At 38.8% G+C, this 23,118-nt stretch overlaps 1 pseudogene; it reads right to left on the bottom strand.

Moving 5' to 3' along the window:
- The window catches only part of LOC138818279 (Golgi to ER traffic protein 4 homolog pseudogene), a 37,821-nt pseudogene extending 15,460 nt beyond the window's left edge, over nt 1-22,361 (bottom strand).
- Between the last annotated feature and the right edge of the window lie 757 nt (nt 22,362-23,118).

The raw sequence follows: 23,118 nt of genomic DNA, 5'->3' as shown, positions 1-23,118 counted from the left end.
TCTATGAAGTGAATAGAATGAAACTTAGTACACTATGTATAAAAAAGCAGCTATGAGTTGAGTATAGGAGTCTCAGGTCTATAATCCTAGTGATGTGGGAAGCTGGGTTCTGAGGTTTAGTCTCTCTTACCCCCATCGCATTAGATTTTGAGAGGAGTCCTGGGCCCTCCAGTGTAACAAAGAGACACACATGCAGTGGAATCACACTCCCTGCACCCAGAGGAAAGTCAGTAGAAATCAGAACAAGCCTCTTATCTTATGACAGTATACTCAGTTCCTGTGCCAAGATGGACATCTGTAGAACATCATATTGAAAGTTTGCATTCCCTCCAAAAGTGTTTCTGACTATGCTGAATTAAACCTCATTTTACCTTCCAAGCTTCAAACACATAGAAATATGTCAATGGCTCAAGAGAGATGGAGAAAGACTTACAAATACACAAAATTGTATACTCTGCTTCAGTAATTCAATGACAAATCATCAAAGGCATGTTTTGAATTTTTCTTTCTTTTTAAGGAAATGGAAATATAGAATTCATCAGGGAGTGGGTGATAATTTGGTTGCTGAGTTGTAGAATGCACTTCTGGGCATGGGACACACTTGGCTTGGTGAATTTCTGTGGGGATGTGTGTCCTCACGCAGCTTCACGAAACAATAGCCATAACTTCTATGATGCCACAGCCATCTTTCCATAGCAGGAAATAGGTGTCAGGCACTGATCTTGCCCTGAAGTGGACTCAGCGACACAGAAAGGCACAAAGAATGCTAGCCACCAGACTTCAACTTGAAGAGCTGGCTTGACCAGAAACTAGCATAAATTGAGCTGGAGAAGGATGATCTCCAAGTAAGGTTCCTGAGCACTAAGGACCAGGCATTATTACAGATGTTGGCGAAACAGAAGTGAACGTGGATCTCTCCTTAGCAATTTCTTGCTGAAAAGAAAACCAGAAGTCATAATGATAATTTCTATAAATCAGAGACATGACATTGGTCGTTTTGTGGCAACAACTTCAAAGTGGGGATGCGAGGAGACATCCCTGAGAAGGAGATAGTTAGCTTGAAAGCCATCATCCATGCAATTATCTAGAAGCAGGTACTGCAGGCAGTAAGAACAGTAAGTACATCCCCAATTAATGGGAATGGACGTGACTTGCTTCAGAAAAGGAAAACAGCACTGACATGCTTGCTTGTGAAGTAAGAATGGAAAGCTACAATGAAGAAAAAAAGATCAGAAATGAAGATAAGAATAAATTAGATAGATATTGGATGCTGCGGGTTACAAAATGAAAAATTCTCATGTTATTCTAAATCTGACATGACCCCTGGAACCAAAGTGCTCAAATAGGAGCTAGACACATATGATTCACCGAGAGAATACTTTTAAAATGTGACTCTAGCCGGGCTCTGGTGACTCACAACTGGAATGCTTGCTACTCAGGAGGCTGATACCTGAAGATCATGTTTGAAGCAAGCCCAAAGAGTTAATTTTGGAAAGACTGTTCTCCAATTAACCACCCAAAATATCATGTGAAACAACTGGTAGAGCACTAGCCTTGAGAAACAAAAACTAAGGAACAGTACCCAAGCCCAAGGTTCTAATCCCTGGAATACATAAAACAAAGAATCCAACAAATAAAATTTAGTGCTCAGTAGATCATCACTTAGCATTCTAGTTCCATATATTTGGTATGACCTTTGGAAATTATATCCTTAGCAAATGCTCTCCTCTGATATTCTGCTTCATTATCCGCTTTCAAACCCCTGGCATCACCAATGTCTGCTCCCATTTAGCATACCAGTCTGCCACTGGAAATTTTTTTTTAATTTAATTTAATTTTATTTGTGAACATAGTGTACAGAGGAGTTACAATTACATGGGCAGGATAATGCGTACATTTCTTACCAAGCATTGCAGCCTCCTCCTTTGTTTACCCTTCACATCCTTTCCCAGCCTCCCCCCTCCCCCCATCCCAATCCTTCTCCTTCCTCCCCTCCCTCCCCCCCCCCCCACACCGACGTTGTAAAGCTCGTTTTGGACATGACAACTTGTACTTCTCATTGTTGCAACAGGTCCACCTGTATCCTTAAACAACTGGTTTTTCCCCATCTCCTCCACAAGTTATACTGACATCAAATATAGTGAAAGCAGGGGTTATACTGTGGGGGAGGGACATACAAAGTAACAAAGAGATAATCTTATAAATGCGTTAGAAACACATGCATGGAAGAAAAAAACATTAAAATACACATCTAAGGGTTCATTTTCCTGACATCACATTATCTGACCTTTTCCGCTTGACTCATACATATACTAGATATTACAAATAAGAGAAACCATGGAACCTATGTTTCTTTGGGCCTGGCTTACTTCACTTAATATAATTTTTTCCAAGTTTTTCCATTTCCTAACAAATGGTGCAATGTCATTCTTTCTGATGGAGGCATAGAATTCCATTGTGTATATATACCACATTTTCTTTTTTTTTTTATGAGGTCTCTAATTTTTTTTTAATATTATTTTATTTTATTTGAGAACATACTGTACAGAGGGGCTACAATTACATGGGCAGGATAATGCATACATTTCTTACCAAGCATTGCAGCCTCCTCCTTTGTTTACCCTTCACCTCCCTTCCCAGCCTCCCCCCTCCCCCCACCCAATTATACCCCCCTCCCCCCCACACCGACATTGTAAAGCTGGTTTTGACATGACATTTTGTATTTCTCATTGTTGCAACAGGTCCACCTGAATCCTTAAACGACTTGTTTGCCCCCATCTCCTCCACATGTTATACTGACATCAAATATAGTGAAAGCGGGGGTTACACTGTGGGGGAGGGACATACAAAGCAACAAAGAAATAATCTTATAAATGCGTTAGAAACATATGTATGAAAGAAATGAAAACATTAAAATACATATTTAAGGGTTCATTTTCCTAACATCACATTATCTGACCTTTTCTGCTTGACTCATACCTATACTAGATATTGCAAATAAGGGAAACCATGGGACCTATGCTTCTTTGGGCCTGGCTTACTTCACTTAATATAATTTTTTCCAAGCCTTTCCATTTCCTAACAAATGGGGAAATGTCATTCTTTCTGATGGAGGCATAGAATTCCATTGTGTATATATACCATATTTTCTTGATCCATTCATCTACTGAGGGGCATCTGGGTTGGTTCCATATCTTAGCTATGGTAAATAATGCTGCAATAAACATAGTTGTGCTGGTAGCTTTAGTGTGGTCTTGTTTGTAAACATTTGGGTAAATGCCCAAAAGTGGGATTGCTGGGTCATAGGGAGTTCTATGTGAAGTCTTTTGAGGAACCTCCATACTGTTTTCCAAAGTAGTTGAACAAGTTTACATTCCCACCAACAATGAAGTAAAGTTCCTTTCTGTCCACATCCCCTCCAGCATCTGTTGTTGTTAGAGTTCTTGGTTTTTGCCGTTCTAACTGGAGTGAGGTGATATCTCAATGTTGTTTTGATTTGCATTTCTTTTATGGCTAGGGATGTTGAACATTTCTTCATGTGTCTATTGGCCATCCTTCTTTCTTCTTCAGAGAAGCTTCTCTTTAAGTCTTTCGCCCACTTTTTTATTGGGCAGTTGTTTCTTTGAGGATTTGTTGTTGGGGCGTTTAATTTTTTGAGTTCCAAGTATATTTTAGATATGAGACCCTTGTCCGTTTTATGGCTAGTAAAGATCTTCTCCCAATCGGTGGGCTTTCTATTGATCTTGCTAGCTATGTCATTTGCCCTGCAGAAGCTCTGCAACTTTATGCAATCCCATTTGTCCAACCTTTCTTTCATTTGTTGTGTTTCTGGGTCTCTATTCAGAAAATTTCGGGCTGAGCCAAGGAGACCTAGGGTTTCTCCTATTCCATCCTGTAATGTTTTCAGAGTGTTTGCTTTGAGTTCAAGGTCTTTGATCCATTTGGAGTTGATTCTGGTGCAGGGTGATATATAAGGATCTAGCTTAAGTTTTCTACATGTAGTTAACCAATTTTGCCAGCACCATTTACTGCCACTGGAAATTTGAACATATATTTTTATTAATCATCACAATTCTGATTATCTTTCCACACACATCAAATGAGTAGTAACTATATTCCTCTATTTTGTGTGTTTTAATCCTCCTTTGAGTTAAAAAGCCTTAACTATTAAAAACTATAGAAGAGTTATCAAATTAATTCTACCATCATCATTTTTCCACCCAATCTTGTTACATTAGTTATGTGAATTTTTGTTTCTTTATATGTTGCTCCGCCACAATATAATCCCTGTTTTCACTGCATTTGATGTCGGTGCCATGCATCTTCTATATATATTTCTCTAGCTTTGGGAGGAGAGGGGAAAAATCCAAATGCTTAACAATGGATACAGCTTGACCCCCTGTAACAATGAGGTGTAAAAGACACTATGTTGAAAAACTTACTTTACAATTTAGGCAGGAAGGAAGGCGAGAGGAGGGAGTGTACTTCTGGAGGTGGGAGGGAAGGGATGGTAGGGGAAAAACAAAGGAGGAGGTAACAATGCTTGATAGGAAATATACTCATTATTTTGCTCATGTAAATGTAACCCCTCTGTACAGTATTTTTACAATAAAAACATTAAAAAAGATACTATATGAAAGTTTGCACATGATACCTTATAACTATAATTCTTTCAAGAATTAGGGTTTTACACAAACATCCTGATTGCTTTGCCAAAGGATAAGAGATTGAAATAAGGTACCTAGCATCTTGGAAGGAAAATACTATTGGCTTTAGATCAAATTCATTTATCTAATACTGAGGAAATGAATTTCAGAAATGGCAGAGGCAACGTGTATCATAAAAATAACCTTATGAGGTACAACCAGGATGCCCAGATCAAACTTCCTGGAAAAAAGCAATGAATGAAAAGCTACTAATACTTCTAAAATGAGCCTATTGGTGATGGTTCATGCTTGTTATGCTAGGTAATTAGAAGTCAAAGATGAAAGGATATCAATTGAAAGCTTGGCCAGGAAGAAAACCTTCCTCTCTGCAACCAGCAGACAGGAAGCATCAGCTCTGTGCCTGATGCCCAGCTGGCTGGACGGTCTCTGCCCACATTCCGACACACAAGACCAACCCAATCTGAAATATTATCAAATACATTCAAATAATATCTCCTGATTGGGAGATAATCTTTGAAAGATATAACTAAAACATTTCACTGATTTCCTTTTGAAAAATTCAGAATGAAAGGGGAAATATGTTCTCACTGACTGAAGGGTAAGTTAACGACCAGAATGATGTTAATGGGGGTAGAAGCCCATTTGGTAACTTATCCACTCAACCATCTTTCCTCACTTCTTGTCACATATCCTGAGCAGTGAGATTTTGTAATGCAAAGTATGTGTGTGAGCATGCAGCTTGTAAAAGTAGTAATGAAATGCTAGGCACTGGAACTCAGGCCTGTAAAACTAGCTGCTCAGAACCCTGAGATATGAGGAACTGAGTTCAAAGCCAACATGAGAATAAAAGACTCTTACCTTCAATTTACCAGTAAAGGCAAAAAGATGAGCTGTGCTTCAAATGCCAGAGTGCTAGCATTGCATACAAAGCTAAGGGACATCCAGGCCCTGAATTCAAGCCCAGTACTGGCTCTCATACACAAAAAGTAACCATGACAACATCACAGGTTATAAATATATTAGCAAGGGATGTAGGAGAATGGGATGATGACAGCATTTACCTCACTTTTAGTCTCAAGCATTCTGTACAGCGTAGCCCAATCTGTGAAAAGCTCTAGGTGAAATCTTCCTCAAAATCAGATTCATCCTCATATCCCTCTGCACATTTATCACACACACACACACACACACACACACACACACACACACACACACACACACACACACACACACAAAGGTCTATATTTTGCCATCTAATTTTGAAATATATAACCATACACATATGCTTCAGAATTCTGTGCCCTTGATTAGGTTACATAGGGAGCACAATATATCCAGGGTCTGGCTCATTCTTCTAATCCGCTGCTCAGGAGGGTGGGATCTGAGGATCACAGTTTGATGCCAACCTAAGCAAATAACTCCTCAAGATTCTTATCTTCAATTAAGAAGCAAGAAGTGGAGATGTGGTTCAAGTGGCACAGTGATAGCATTGAGTAAAATAATCTAAGCAAGATTTCCAGACCCTCAGTCCAAGCCTGTGTACTGGCCCACTAACACTCCATAAGCCAAAAATCCCTGAAAGACCAAACCAAAAATATGTCAATTTTATGCTAACTTATGAAGTGAAATCCAATAAGGCAACATAGCTTTTGGTTGTTGAAGATTTGGTTGGAAAACCAAAAATTCAACGTGTGCTTAAGTGATATAACAAACAAGCAACGAAATAAAAATTTCCCAATAAAAATCTGGAACCCCTGACCAAGAGATTTTTTTCTACGTTTTTGAAAATTACTTATTTTTCAGTAAGTGAAATAGTATAAACCTTTATTATAAGTTATAGGAGTCAGTGTAAGCTCCAAGGAAGTGAATGTAAAACTAAAATCACACACAGCATTACAAGTTTCTATGCCTCTGGTGAGACACTAGAAATCTGTAATTGTGTAGCCTCTAGAAAGGAGAAGGGAGATGCTCAGCATCATTGGTCATAAAAGAAATGCAAATCAAAACCACATTGATTCCACCTCACCCCAGTTAGAATAGCCATTTTCAAGAGAACAAATAATAGCAGATGTTGACCAGGATGTGGCTAAATATGAACACTACTACACTGTTGGTGGGAATGGAAGGCAGTATGGAGGTTCCTAAAAAGACTAAACATAGAACTCCCGTAAGATCCAACTATCCCACTTCTTGGCCATCACCCAAATGATTTCAAAATAGAGCACAATAAGCTACCAGCACAACTATGTTCATTGCAGCATTGTTTACCATAAATAAGATATGGAACCAACCCAGTTGCCTCACAATAGATGAATGGATCAAGAAAATGTGGTATATTTACACAATTTTATGCTTCTGTAAGAAAGAATGATATTGTCCCTTTCATAAGAAAATTGATAGACTTGGAAAAAATCATATTAAGTGAAGTAAGCCAGGCCCAAAGAAACATAGGCTCTATGATTTCCCTTATTTGCAATTAGTATTATCCTGTTAGTCCTGACAGAGGATTATAATAGCTGAAGTACTATAAACATATGTGTGATCATACAAAATGATGCTAATTGAAATGAACACGAAGATATTGAAACAGCAGGTCTTATTTTGTTTAGTTGTCAACCTTGATATAGCCAATGTACAGTAACTAGTTCTTTCTTTTTACTTTATTTCATTTTTCTTTTCAAATTAGTTTTATCCCTGGCAATTCTTGTCTTTGATTCTGGTACCCTCCATCCTATATATGCATGTATTTGAGGAAAGGGAAGGGAAATAACAAAATGCTGAAAGATGACCCAGTGCAACAATAATAGGTTACATTAAAGCGGGAATGATCTTTACAACAACCTGGGGGACATGGGGGGAGGAAGGAGTGGAGGGAAGGGATAGACAGAGAAAAACAATAGAGTGGGAAACAATTTTCAATGAGAAATGTAACTTATTCGTGTAAATATAACCCCTCTGTACAGCATCTTTACAATAAAATATTTTTAGTGTAAAAATGAATTTTTCCCATCAAATGTCAAGCTGATACCATTGGAACTTCTGAGTTCATGTGAAAGAGTGTTTTAGGAGTTTCAAGAAGCTAGTACTAAGTACAAATAACCACAATTTAGTGATAATAAGAAAAGCTCTTTTTATTGTACTATATGAACAAAAGAAAATTTCTTTTTGTTTCTGTTCACTTAGAACTCTCTTTGCCATCTGCATTGTTCCAAAGTCAAACTAACCACTTATCCTTATCTTTCTTTGGTATCTAGCTTTGGCATGTAATCTGAGATATAAGCAGTATTCTTTTTTCAATTTGGAGGCCTAGCAGGGAGGTGCTCCTTCCTGGTCAAGAGGTTAGACTGGAGGACCCAGCACACTTGCTGTGGTTTCTTCTGCACAGCTCACTGAGGAACTTACTCAAATATGTTTTCAAATTCTACCAATAACTCTTATTAGTATGAAGCACTTAATTAGAAGTCACTTTCTCAAACTCCTATTTGAGTAATAAATAGAATAGGAAAAATGTTGTTTGCTATTTTTTATCACTACATATCTTAATGTCTAAGTATAAAAGCCAGACTTACTCTAAGGGCCTAGAATAAGCAAAATGGCTTCTAGAGCTCAGATTATTTCTTTCCACAGAAGATGACAGCAGCAGAAACTGGCAGAAGGAAGAGAAAGTTTAATGTCTCCTTAATTCTTAAGTTTCAATGCTCATTGAGGAATCCTCAGGACTGAGGACAGTTTAAGGACGTAACAGATCCTGTGTTGTTTTCTATCATAGGAAGCAGACACCAGTCTCCCATCACTCTTTAGGTGACACACATGAGTGGTGTTCTTGGTGGGTCCTGAGAGGGTCCAGGACGGCTCTGTCATGATCACTGGAAACTCGGAATTGCTCTCTAAGAGAACGACATAGAGGAATGTGGTAACAAGACCTGAGATAGGGTTTTGTCAGATCTAGGTGATTTGTAACAGGCACTAATGCCTTCTGACTAAGAATGTGAATATATCATCAGGGTCCGGCACACAAATTTATCATGACGCGTTACCTTGCACCATTTCATAATGAAAGCCAAGAAAAGATAATTAATGCCCTCTGGACATGTTTTCATCAATATTTATTAGATAAAAAGTTATAAAATCAAGTTCATGTTGAGGAAAAATCCCAGATGAAAACCAAATTTCAGGGGCATTTACAAAAACTGTTGTTCCGTATATATCATATGTGACAAATTATTAAAACTTAAAGAAGCTGTGTAAGTTAAATTGATTCTTTTGTAATACTGCTGCAACTTTATTTTACATTTCAACTACTTAATAAAAATAAGGTAGGCCAAGCATCACCAGTGGCTCACATCTAGCTTCAACTGTGGCTATTAAGAAGGATGAGAGGAGTTCCGGGAAGATGGCGGAGGAGAAGCTGGAATCTGAACAAGCTCTCGCATAGAAAGGAGTTTTAGAGTTCCAGTGAACAGTCCTAAGCCAGAGAATCACACCAAGTGTGTCATCACAGGACAGAGAGTTAGACAAGAGAGGGGAAGCCAAGGAAACGCAGCAGCTGCCGCTCCGGCGGCGGGGCCGCGGCAGCGGCGACCACCGCCGCGGAGACATACCTGAGACACAGAGAGTCGGGAACGAAGGAGCCAGACGCAGCGGACGAGCGGATTCTACCCAACACCAACAAGAACCGACAAGGAGCGAACATCTTCATCCTGCTGTTTGCAGACCAGAGACGACCCAGGATCCAAGACTCGGCGTGAGTACAAGCCTGACATCCTCACTCCTCAGGGAGCAGAGGAGGGAAGGCCACCCCTCCCCCCCCAGCACCGGTGATCTCCATCTTGGATACCGACAAAGCTCGGAGGAGCTGCTAGCTCCAGCTCAGGCCTTGGAATAAAATGAGTCATTTAGCAGGTCACAAGAACTTAACGGCGAAGTGACCTGCCAGACTCAGCTCCATCCAGGGAAAAGCCACCCAGCTCAGGCGCCAGCCATCGGAGTGCCTTACTTCACTGGGTAACCAGAGCCAGAGGCTGCCCCTCCCTCTAGCAGCCTCGACAATCAATTGAAAAACAGAAACCCTGAGAATGGCTCCAGGCTGGGCGCTGTGAGCTTTATCACAAAATAGCCCCAGGGAAAAGCTACTGTTTATTGAAAGGCCTCAACTCTACCCAGAACCTAGCCTCATCACCACATCCCCCTCTTTTGTGACTCTCAAAGCAGACCACCCTCCCAGAAAACTAACCTGGGAGGGGGATCTCAAAATCTTGGGTAAAGCAGAGCATTTTTCTGCCTCTTCCAACCAACCGACTTAAGAAACCAATCAAGCCACAGGACCTCAACCTGACCAGAGACTCCAACAAGAGACTGGTTGCAGACAAAAGGGAGATACAGGATTCTTCCCATTCCTCCCCCCCCAAAAAAAAAAAATCAAAAGACTTTTTTTTTCTTTTTTTTTTTCTTCTTCTTCTTTTCTTTTTTTTGCTTGTTTTTTGTTTTTTGTTACCTTATATATATATATATATATATATATATAAATTTTTTCCCTTCTAAAACTTTTATTAATCTTTAATTTTTGCCTCTTCTGAAAAAATAATTGTTTTCCAGTAGCCTTTTTTTTTTTTTCTCATCTTATAATTTTTATTTTAGGAATACGTGAATAAGAGTTTTCCTTTCTTTTCTTGTCTTCTTTCTCTTTTTCTTTCTTTCTTAATTATCTTTTTGTTTTTTATCTAGCTCTACTGAACTTCTGATCTTTTCTTCTCCCGTTCCCATCCTCAAAGCTTTTCACATCTCCGCTATGTCCCTCCCCTTCTCTGAACATATTCACATTCCATTCTAAATAGACGGTCTTTTAACCTCTATAATAACATTAATTTTTACGTTTCTATTATTTTCTGGTCTCTCTTTATTCCCCTTTCCGTCTCTTCTTTCTCTCTCTCTCTCTACTTGCATCCTACCCAACTCATTTCCTGCACTGTGATTAGGACATAGTTAACTCTCCCTGTGCCTCCCCACACCAATCTACTCCTATTTTTTACCCACATCTCTCCCTAATCCTAATAATTTCTGGTTTTCCAAATTCTTTTCTGCGGTTCGAAGTCCTTTAACATATAGTTGTTTGATGTTGAATAGATGTATCTGTTGAACTAGATTGTATCTGTAAACTATTGACTGTACAAATGCAAACTTTGGTTGATGGTTGCCTTAAGATAGTGTTCTAGCACAAAACTGGTGCAATCTTTATCTCAAATGGGCCGAGTAAGCCGAAAAAACACAAGAAAAATGGCAAATTCGGGTATCTCAATTCCCAACCTTGATAATCAGGGATTAGAACAGATAAAGAATAATCCAGAGGAGAGTTCCCAAATAGCTCTACAAACACTAATAGCAAACATGATAAATGAGAAGTTTGACAATGTACAAAGGACTCTGTATGAGCGTGATAGGGAGAGAGAGGAGGCATCCCAGAAGTTTATACAGGAATATCATAAGCGTGAGGAAGCTTCTCAAAAACTGATACAGGATTTGCGTGAACAACTTGAGAATACTCAAAGAGAAAGGGAGGAATGGCGTGAGCAGGCAGAGATCACTCAAAGAGAACTGCAGGAATCCCACAGAAGGGAGGAAACTAATCAAAGAGTAATTCACGAATTAAGAGACCAGGTAAAGAATACACAAAGATCACTAAAGACATTCATGGAATCCATTAACAAAGAGCTGAAGGAAGTCAGGGAGACCACAAAGGGAATGCTGAATGGAACCCAACAGAAGGAATGGGAGTCCAAAGAAACCATAACCAATCAACTAAGTGATTTGAGAACAAACACTGAACACCAAATTAAGGAAGTAAAGAAAATCATACAAGACCTAAAACAGAGCTTCAACAAAGAACTTGAAACCATCAAAGCTGACCAATTAGAAGGAAAAGAGATAAAAAACAAAGTAGAGAGTCTCGACAGCAGGTTAGACCATGCAGAAGATCGAATCTCAGGGATTGAAGACAGCCTTGATATTATAGAGAAAGAACATACAACCATCCAAGACAAGTCCAAGAAATATGATAGGTCTATCCAACACCTGGAAGACACCATCAGAAGGCCCAATCTAAGGATAATGGGTGTAGAGGAGCACCTAGAAACAGAAGTTAATGGTCTAGGAAATTTGTTTAACAGGATCCTAGCAGAGAACTTCCCAAACATACAAAAAGATAGGCCTATTCAGATACAAGAAGCTTTTAGAACCCCAAATAGACCAGACCAGAATAGGACATCCCACCGTCACATTATAATCCACACAGGATCAACCCAGACCAAGGAAAAGATCCTTAAAGCTGTCAAGGAGAAAAGGTTAATCACCTATAAAGGGAAACCAATTAGAATTACCTCAGATTTCTCAGCAGAGACAATCAAAGCAAGAAGAGCCTGTAATGACGTATGCCATGCCCTAAAAACAAACAACTATCAACCAAGAATACTGTACCCAGCTAAACTCTCCTTCCTAACTGAAGGCCAAATAAAAACCTTCCATAGCAAAGAAAAATTGAAACAATACATCTCCACCAAACCAGCCTTGCAAAAGATTCTTAAAGATGTCCTACACATAGAAAACCAACAAGAATGCAACAAAGGCCAAGAAACTGCACCCAAACTGAGAATCCAAGAACCTTAGGAAGAACCCAGTTTTCACAGCCCCCAAGAAGGTGGATAACATGGCAGGAACCCTCAAATACCTCTCAGTCCTATCTCTTAACGTTAACGGACTGAACTCTCCAATTAAGCGACATAGACTGTCTAGTTGGATTAAAAAACAAGACCCCTCTATCTGCTGCCTGCAGGAGTCACATCTTGCCCGTAAAAACAAACATATTTTCAAAGTTAAAGGCTGGAACAAAATCTACCAAGCAAACGGCCCTCATAAACAGGCGGGAGTTGCAATCCTAATATCAGATAAAATAGACTTCAAACTAAAATTCGTGAGAAGAGATAAAGAAGGTCGCTACATACTAATTAAAGGATCTCTCCTTCAGGAGGATATTACAATTCTAAATATCTATTCGCCAAACAATGGAGCACCCAAATTTATCAAAGAAACACTACTTTCCCTCAAATCCCATATAGATCCAAAGACATTAATTGTTGGGGATTTTAACACACCACTCTCCCCACTAGATAGATCAACTCGGCAAAAACTCAACAGAGAATCCCCAGATCTAAACAGCTGCATAGATCAACTAGACTTAACAGACATTTACCAAACATTTCACCCAGCAGCAACAGAATACACGTTCTTCTCAGCAGCACATGGAACGTTTTCTAAAATAGACCACATTTTAGGCCACAAAGCAAACTTGTCTAAATTCAGAAACATTGAAGTTATACCTTGCATTCTCTCTGACCACAAGGGAATAAAATTAGATCTCAACACCAAAAGCCACCAAAGAAAGTCCGGTATCACATGGAGGCTGAACAACACACTGCTGAATCATGAGTGGGTCATGGAAGAGATTAGAAAGGAAATTCAAATGTTCATGCTATTCAACAAAAATGAACACACAAATTACCAGCTCCTCTGGGACACAGCAAAGGCAGTACTCAGAGGCAAGTTTATAGCTCTGAGCTCCTACATCAACAAATTGGAGAGATCGGAAACTAACAATTTAATGACACATCTAAACCTCCTTGAAAAAGAGCAGCAAGATAAACCCCAATCCAGTAGACGGAAAGAAATAATCAAAATTAAATCAGAATTAAATGAATTAGAATCCAAAAAAACTATAGAAAGAATCAACAAAACAAAGAGTTGGTTCTTTGAAAAACTTAACAAAATTGACAGACCCTTAGCAAACCTTATCAGAAAAAGGAGAGAACACACCCAAATTAATAAACTCAGAGATGGGAATGGAAACATCACCACGGAAACAACCAAGATTCAGAACATTATTAGGGGATACTTCTCAAAACTTTATGCTAATAAGTTTGAGAACTTGACAGAAATGGACCTTTTCCTAGCAAATATTGACATGCCAAAACTAAACCAAGATGAGTTAAACCAGCTTAACAGGCCCATATCAAGCATCGAAATAGAAACAGCAATAAGAGACCTCCCAGCTAAGAAAAGTCCAGGACCAGATGGTTTTACAGCGGAATTTTACAAGGCCTTCAAAGCAGAGCTCACACCAATACTCCTCCAACTCTTCAATGAAATTGAAAGAGAAAGCTCACTACCGAATACATTCTATGAAGCCATCATAACCCTCATCCCAAAACCAGGCAGGGACTCATCAAAGAAAGAGAACTATAGACCCATTTCTTTGATGAACATTGATGCAAAACTTCTCAACAAAATTTTGGCCAATCGACTTCAACAATTCATCCAAAAAATCATACACCATGATCAAACAGGATTCATTTCAGGGATGCAAAGCTGGTTCAATATACGCAAATCAATTAATATTATTCATCACATCAACAGGAGCAAGAATAAGAACCACATGGTTATCTCAATAGATGCAGAAAAAGCATTTGACAAGATCCAACACCCCTTTATGATGAAGGTTCTGGAAAAATTAGGAATCCATGGAACATTCCTCAATACAATAAAGGCTATATATGACAAACCTACAGCCAGCATTATACTCAATGGTGAAAAACTAAAGCCATTTCCTCTTAACTCAGGAACAAGACAAGGATGCCCACTCTCTCCACTTCTCTTCAATCTAGTATTAGAATGCCTAGCTACAGCAATAAGACAAGATGCAGACATAAAGGGGATCCAAATAGGGAAAGAAGAAATAAAACTCTCCCTCTTTGCAGATGACATGATCTTGTATTTAAAGAATCCCATAGACTCCACTCCCAAACTACTCAAGCTGATTCAAAACTTTGGCAAAGTAGCAGGTTATAAAATTAACCCCAAAAAATCAATGGCTTTTCTATATGCCAACAATGAGAAAAGTGTGGCTGAAATTAGGAAAGCAACTCCATTTGTAATAGCCCCATAAAAATAAAATACCTAGGAATTAACTTAACCAAAGAAGTGAAGGACCTCTATGATGAAAACTTTAAAATCTTGAAAAAGGAAATCAACACAGAACTTAAAAAATGGCAAAACCTCCCATGCTCCTGGATTGGCAAGATTAACATCGTGAAAATGGCAATACTTCCCAAGGCTATCTACAAATTCAACGCGATACCTATCAAAATTCCACCCTCATTCTTCAAGGAAATAGAGGAGGCAATCCAAAAATTCATATGGAACAATAAAAGACACCGAATAGCAAAAACGCTCCTCAACGGAAAGAACACTGCTGGAGGAATATCAATACCAAATTTCAAACTCTACTATAAAGCCATAGTAATCAAAACAGCTTGGTATTGGCATAAGAACAGACCTCAGGACCAATGGAATAGAATTGAAAACCCAGAAATGAACCTACAGACCTATAGCCATCTAATCTTCGATAAGGGAGCTAAAACAATAGAATGGAAGAAAGACAGCCTCTTCAGTAAATGGTGCTGGCAAAATTGGTTAACTACATGTAGAAAACTAAAGCTAGATCCTTATATATCACCCTGCACCAGAATCAACTCCAAATGGATCAAAGACCTTGAACTCAAAGCAGACACTCTGAAAACATTACAGGATGGAATAGGAGAAACCCTAGGTGTCCTTGGCTCAGGCCGAAATTTTCTGAATAGAGACCCGGAAGCACAACAAATCAAAGAAAGGTTGGACAAATGGGATTGCATAAGATTGCAGAGCTTCTGCAGGGCAAATGACATAGCTGGCAAGATCAATAGAAAGCCCACCGATTGGGAGAAGATCTTTACTAGCCATACAACGGACAAGGGTCTCATATCTAAAATATACTTGGAACTCAAAAAATTAAACCACCCAACAACAAATCCTCAAAGAATCAACTGCCCAATAAAAAAGTGGGCGAAAGACTTAAAGAGAAGCTTCTCTGAAGAAGAAACAAGGATGGCCAATAGACACATGAAGAAATGTTCAACATCCCTAGCCATAAAAGAAATGCAAATCAAAACAACATTGAGATATCACCTCACTCCAGTTAGAACAGCAAAAATCTAGAACTCTAACAACAACAGATGCTGGAGGGGATGTGGACAGAAAGGAACCTTACTTCATTGTTGGTGGGAATGTAAACTTGTTCAACCACTTTGGAAAGCAGTATGGAGGTTCCTCAGAAGACTTCACATAGATCTCCCCTATGATCCAGCAATCCCACTTTTGGGCATTTACCCAAATGTTTACAAACAAGACCACACTAAAGCTACCAGCACAACTATGTTTATTGCAGCATTATTTACCATAGCTAAGATATGGAACCAACCCAGATGCCCCTCAGTAGATGAATGGATCAAGAAAATGTGGTATATATACACAATGGAATTCTATGCCTCCATCAGAAAGAATGACATTTCCCCATTTGTTAGGAAATGGAAAGGTTTGGAAAAAATTATATTAAGTGAAGTAAGCCAGGCCCAAAGAAGCATAGGTCCCATGGTTTCCCTTATTTGCAATATCTAGTATAGGTATGAGTCAAGCGGAAAAGGTCAGATAATGTGATGTTAGGAAAATGAACCCTTAAATATGTATTTTAATGTTTTCGTTTCTTTCATGCATGTGCTTCTAACGCATTTATAAGATTATTTCTTTGTTGCTTTGTATGTCCCTCCCCCACAGTGTAACCCCCGCTTTCACTATATTTGATGTCAGTATAACATGTGGAGGAGATGGGGACAAACAAGTCATTTAAGGACTCAGGTGGACCTGTTGCAACAATGAGAAGTACAAAATGTCATGTCAAAACCAGCTTTACAATGTCGGTGTGGGGGGTGGAGGGGGGTATAATTGGGTGGGGGGAGGGGGGAGGCGGGGAAGGGAAGTGAAGGGTAAACAAAGGAGGAGGCTGCAATGCTTGGTAAGAAATGTATGCATTATCCTGCCCATGTAATTGTAGCCCCCCTGTACAGTATGTTCTCAAATAAAATAAAATACAATTAAAAAAAAAAAAAAAAGAAGGATGAGAACTGTGGAAAGTGGATTGAAGCTACCGCAAGCAGGAAAATCTGTGAAACTTTTATCTCCAATTAACTGTTCAAATCCAGAAATGGATGTTTGGTTCAAGTTGTAGAGAGTTAGCTATAAGTAAAATAGCTAAAGGTCAGCTCCCTGAGTTCAAGCCCCACTATACACACACACACACACACACACACACACACACACAACCTATCTCAAAAATAACGAGTGACCAAGGACCAGAAGAAAGATAATATTTTTTCTTTATTTTCTTTCATTTTTGTCATTTTTTCATTTATCTCTCTTTGGGAATGTAAAGGGGGCATAGCAATGGAGGGACAAAGGATGAACAAATGCAGCAGTGGCACTCAGTTGAGACTATGTTGAAAGTGCACTATGAAACTTGTTGGTGGGGAAGGAGGGGAAAACTGGAGGAGACGCAGGGAAAGGGTGACATTGTCCAAATAGAAATATACTCATTGAAGTAGAGCTTTGGCTCAATATCAATGCCATTCTTCAGCAAAAGGGCTCAGGAACACTGCCCAGGCCATGGGTTCAAGCCTCATGACTATAACAAAAACAAAGACAAAAATAGGTAGTCATTACCAAACATATGTAACAAATCTTCTACATCACAGTAATAAGAAGAAGGAGGAGGAGGAGGAGGAGGAGGAGGAGGAGGAGGAGGAGGAGGAGGAGGAGGAGGAGGAGGAGGAAGAGGAGGAGGAAAAGGAAAAGAAGAAGAAGAAGAAGAAGAAGAAGAAGAAGAAGAAGAAGAAGAAGAAGAAGAAGAAGAAGAAGAAGAAGAAGAAGAAGAAGAAGAAGAAGAAAGAAAGAAGGAGAAGGAGGAGGAAGAGGAGGAGGAGGAGGAGGAGGAGGAGGAGGAGGAGGAGGAGGAGGAGGAGGAGGAGGAGGAGAAGAAGAAGAAGAAGAAGAAGAAGAAGAAGAAGAAGAAGAAGAAGAAGAAGAAGAAGAAGAAGAAGAAGAAGAAGAAGAAAAGAAGAAGAAGAAGAAGAAGAAGAAGAAGAAGAAGAAGAAGAAGAAGAAGAAGAAGAAGAAGAAGAAGAAGAAGAAGAAGAAGAAGAAGAAGAAGAAGAAGAAGAAGAAGAAGAAGAAGAAGAAGAAGAAGAAGAAGAAGAAGTTAATAAAAACCAAACCAATGAGAGAAAATCTAAGAGAGCAAGGTAAGGGGTGACATTTCCAAAAAGAAATATACTCATACCTGACTTATATGACTATAATCTATGTGTAAATTACCTTTATCATAATATAAAATTTAAAAAAAAACAGAAATATAGTGCTGGAGGCAAATCTGAAATGGAAGAAGATCAGATTAATATCCAATACCAATTTCAAACCCCATTATCAATTTCTCTTTCAAAAATGGCTCTTCTCATCACTTGTACTTTCCCTAGCTTATGAGATGGGGTGCAAATATTTAAAGGGTGAGGAATGAGTCATACATACAAGAGGAATTTAATAGTACCTGTAAAGAGCAGTACTTGCTAGAACACATGTTGCCTAGAACACATGTTGATACCATGTTTTCTGAAATATACAAACCTAGTTGAGCTTGCATACAAGCTCCACTCTATACAAGCTGTGGATTCAAAGTTAACTAAAGTCTCTGGACCTCAAATTCTTCATAGGTAACAATAGTTATATCACAGGATTATGAGACCTGGATGTCATCAAACATGGTGTGGGTTGTGTTTTAAGTGTGTGTGCAACACTCAAACACTGCTGGGGCGAGTAAAAACTGGCGTGATGTTTACCATATTACTTAACAGTAATACAACACCTACTACAAGCTCACACCTATAATCCTACTTATAAAAGAGGTTGAGGCCTCAGGATCTAGGTTCTTTGTCAGCCTGGACCGGAAACTGGATGAGACTCATCTCCAATGACCTCTAAAAAGGTTGGAGGTGGAGCTTTGGTTCAAATGGTAGAGTGCTAGACTTGAGCATAAATCTCAGGACATTGACCAGGCCCTGAGTTCAAGCCCTAGGGCCAACACACACACACACACACACACACACACACACACACACACACACACACACACACACAATTTTGTATATTCCTATCACGTCACTTAATACTTTTTCTCTTCCAAGCCCACCAGTTGTTGTTGTTGATGATGATGATGATGACAAGGACTTGCTGTGAAGCTCAGGGTGCTATTAAACTTACAATACCCTTGCGTACTGGGATTACAGGTATGTGTACCATACTTGACTTTACTCAGTAACTCTACTTATAACATTTTTCTGAAAGAAATTTATTCAAATTCATGAAGATACTATGGCTTAAAGTTGTTCACACTAATTTTCAAGTGTACAAAATGTAAATAATATAAGTGGATATAGTACTATGCTACCACATGGTAATTCCAGCCAAAACTCAGGAACCTGACACAAGAGAATAAGGATTTGAGGTAAGCCTTGTCTACAATGTAGGACTTCTTCTATAAAGGAAAAAAAGTATAAATATTAATCTACTAGGAAATATATAATATGTTAAATTTATATAATGGAACAAATAGATCATTGTTAATGAAAATAAAATGGCTTTTACTAGAAATGAGGAATCAAATGTGCTCACTGTGTAGGTGAGTTAGAAAGTTCTTACCAAAAGCTACATACTTTTCTTGTTTTCTATTCTTCCAAAATTGTTTGCTTTCCAGAATCATGCCTTATCTTTCCTTACTGGTTTCTTTAGCTTATTTCATACATGCCCACAGGGTCTTCAACTATCATTTATTTATGTGAAGAGCTTGCAAATATCTCTCTTCAGTCCAAACTCCTGGTATGCACCTCTGTTCCATATATTCAACTACCATAAATACTTGTGAAAGAGTAATCCTGTCTTTCTATTACTGTCTTTCTATTAATGTGTCAGTAAACTTTAGGAAAATAAAGGAATAACATCAATAAATATAACTGATTATTGTAATAGTAATGTTAAACATTACTACAATGCTGATTATTTTCTGAGCAATTTAATATAAAGCTCAAGGAAAGCAACGTTTTTGAGTGCTGATATTGGAGTTTAAACTCAAGACCTTACCTTCTCACTTATGCATTTTCCCTCAAGGGCGGTGTTTTACTCTTGAACCACAGATTCCCTTCCAAATTTATTTGGGGGATTATTTAGAGATAAGAAACTCATGGTCTTTCCTTCTTGGGCTGGATTTAAACCTGGATCTCAGTTCTCTGAGTAGATAGAATTACCAGTGTGTGCTAACAATGTCCAGTTTCAAGGAGAGGGCAAGTTTCTGATTTCAAGCTCCAGTAATAGCACAAAAACAAAAACAAAATTATGACATATAAATATACTGATAAACTAGGAACCCAAACAAACCAAATGTGGGTATCTAGATGGGCGAAAGACTTAATAGCATTATTATCACTATTACCTTTCCTAACATTTTGAATAACCTGAAATTATGGATTAAAGTCATAGCTTAGTTGGTAAAGTACTAGCTAAAGAGCAACAACATCAAACACCAAGTACAAGTCTCAGTCTCAAACTTTAAATGAAATCTGAAATGATTTTTTCCTTAAATGAAAATTGACCATAGGAAACCCCTGATACCTAAATGTATGGTCAAAGAAGAAAATTGGAAAATGTTCAGGAAGACAGACTTTTAAATCTCAGTGATTACCATATGGACAGTAGATCAGACCATGTGTAACTTCATACTACATGCAGTGGGCTACGTTAAGGACTTAAAAATTGTACACATTTACACTCCTCAAAAAAAAAAAACAAACACAACTTACCAGGACACTGGGGATTCACATATGTAATTCTAGCTCAGTGCTCTGTTACTTGAGCCACAAACTCCATTTTCAGCATTTTTGGTGTTTAGTTGGAGATAGGAGTCTCACAGGTTTTCCTCCCCTGGCTGGCTTTGAAACAAAATCCTCAGCTCTTTGCCCACTGAGTAGATAGGATTACAAGCTTGAACTGATACTCTTATTTTTCTATTCTATTCTTCTTTTGCTTTTCTATTTAAGAATCATTTCGTTAAGTGGCAAAAAAATCCTGCTTTTGAACACAGCAGAGAAAATCAATGAAAATAGAAGCTGTGTCTGAATAGATCAATAAATGGATATATATTTTAAAAGACGGATCAAAATACAAAATAACAAAACAGAGAAGAAACCAGTTGCCAATAACCAAAACAAATGAGTACTTTATCAGAAATCCTACCGTTATAAAATTTAAAAGTACAGTAATAAACAGCTTCAGATGATTTATTCAAAGATAAAACCTATCAAACCTACTTAAGGAAGAACGAAAAAAAATGGAATCTACACAAATTTTCTCAATTTACATTTAAATGCATTGCAATCTATAAAACTCTAGGTACTGATGAATTTATTATTGATTTTCCTAAAACTTTGAAGAGATCATTTTGATTCTACAAAAATATTTCCTTAGAAAGTGAGGAAATACTATTTGCCCTCTTAAAAGTTTCTCGTAAAAAATATCTGGCTGAATTTTGTCTGGAATTATACTCTATGTACTGAGCAGTTAAGGAGAATTGTTTCAGGACATTGAGTCTTCTAATCATTAAGTACTTGATCGTTCATTTACTTAGTCCTTATTTTTTTGTATAACATTTGAAAGGTTTTATAAAATCCATTAAAGATAAACTTCTGAATTGGAAAACCTTTTGGAGGGAATTTACTCAAAGCAGAATGATATATTTTAGGCATGTCAGTATTTAGAGCTGTGAGTATGAACTCCATGAACAGAATAACTTGTCTTTAAAGAAGTTTTTAATACATAGAGCATAACTAAGAAAAATTGTAGGTGATAGAGTAACTAAGGGAGGCCAGGACGTGGCCAACTGCCTCCATAGGAAGACAAAAGCTTGGGATGTACCCTGAGGGACAACTCTCCTGTCCTGTTCTGTCCTGTCGAGCTACTTGTCATGTATTGGGTACCTGCACAGGGAGGGCTGGAACTGCTCTCACAGCACCATGAACGTGGTTAGCTTGCTGCCATCCAAGGCCAGCAGCAGAAATCAGATGAAGTGGAGCAGGGATTGGATGGAGGGCGGCCCGTGCTTGATGGATGTTGCTTCTGTGCATACATGATGAAGACCACAGACCTGGTTTTGTTTTCCAATAGAGAAACTGCAGCACTGCCTGAGCCACAAGTATGTCCACTTGCCATGGAAGCTGTGGGCCGTGGAGTCCTCCACCAGCATGTTGGCACAGCCCTCACCGTCTGTGGAGTGTAGAAAGTAGTATCAAGATTCCCAGTAGTTCGGCTCTTTCCACAGGGTCAGGGCCCAAAATGGAAGGAGCTAAGGATGGCCCCATTTCCAGGAACCCCAACTGGAACACTTCAGGGCTCTGGAGAAGGGGTCCATCAACTGAACACCCTAGCCAGACACTCCATCCATTTCTGCCATCTACATCCATTTCAGGGACTCCAACACCAGCATGGACAGCTCTGCTGTGCTGTTTTGCTGGCCATGAGGGAAGAACAGCAGTATGCTCCTGAGCACATGAGCTCTTGGGCCTCAGAGGGCTTGCTCTGGGACATGTACCTGAAGAAGATGGTCCAGTACATTTGGTGTGCCCCATACTGGCCGCTTTTCTCCATGCAGCTTAACTTGCATGTGATTGTGGGCTTCATTGTGAGAGCCTTCCTGCTCCACCATCGCTGCTGCCAATGTGGCCCTAGTAGTATAATCTTTAGAAAGACTAGGACAAAGCCTGAGAATATTAATGCAAGAAATTGGGGTACATCAAAAAGAGGGTGGGGAAAGGGTAGACGAATGAAGGGAGGAAGGGGCAGAATGTAGTCAAGCTCATTGGGAGAAAATGAGGGAACAGAAGATGTTGTATGAAAGGAAATGTTCTCATCTGACTTATGCAAATGAAATCCCTCTACACAACCTCTTTAAAATAACTATAATCAGCTGGGCACAGGCCACTCAGGCCTGTAATCTTAGCTACACAGGAAGCTGAGATCTGAGGGTCTCAGTTCAAAGCCAGCCCGGGCAGGAAACTCCATGTCACCCTTATCTCCAATAAACCACTAAAAAACAGGAAGTGGCGCTCTGGCTCAAGTGGTAGAGTGCTCATCTTGAGTGCAACAGCTGAGAGATAATGCCCAATCCCAGAGTTCAAACCCCATGCCTGACAATAAATAAATAAATAAATGAATAAATAAATAAATAAATAAATAAATAAATAAATAAATAAAACTAAATTTGCTAAAAAGGAATTCATTGCCTATACTGCAAAACTAAGAAATATAAGGGAATGGTGGGTCAGAGGGGGGTGTGATTATTGTAGGTGTGGCACAAATCAATATGCACTGTATTCATAAACTGCTTTTGTTATATGGCAACTCCTTTGTACAACTACTGAAAGATAATTGACAAATA

This window comes from Dipodomys merriami, unplaced genomic scaffold (genome assembly GCF_024711535.1).
Source record: "Dipodomys merriami isolate MVZ:Mamm:240054 unplaced genomic scaffold, mDipMer1.0.p SCAF_729, whole genome shotgun sequence".
NCBI lineage: Eukaryota > Metazoa > Chordata > Mammalia > Rodentia > Heteromyidae > Dipodomys > Dipodomys merriami.
This window is presented reverse-complemented; position numbering and strand designations above follow the sequence as displayed.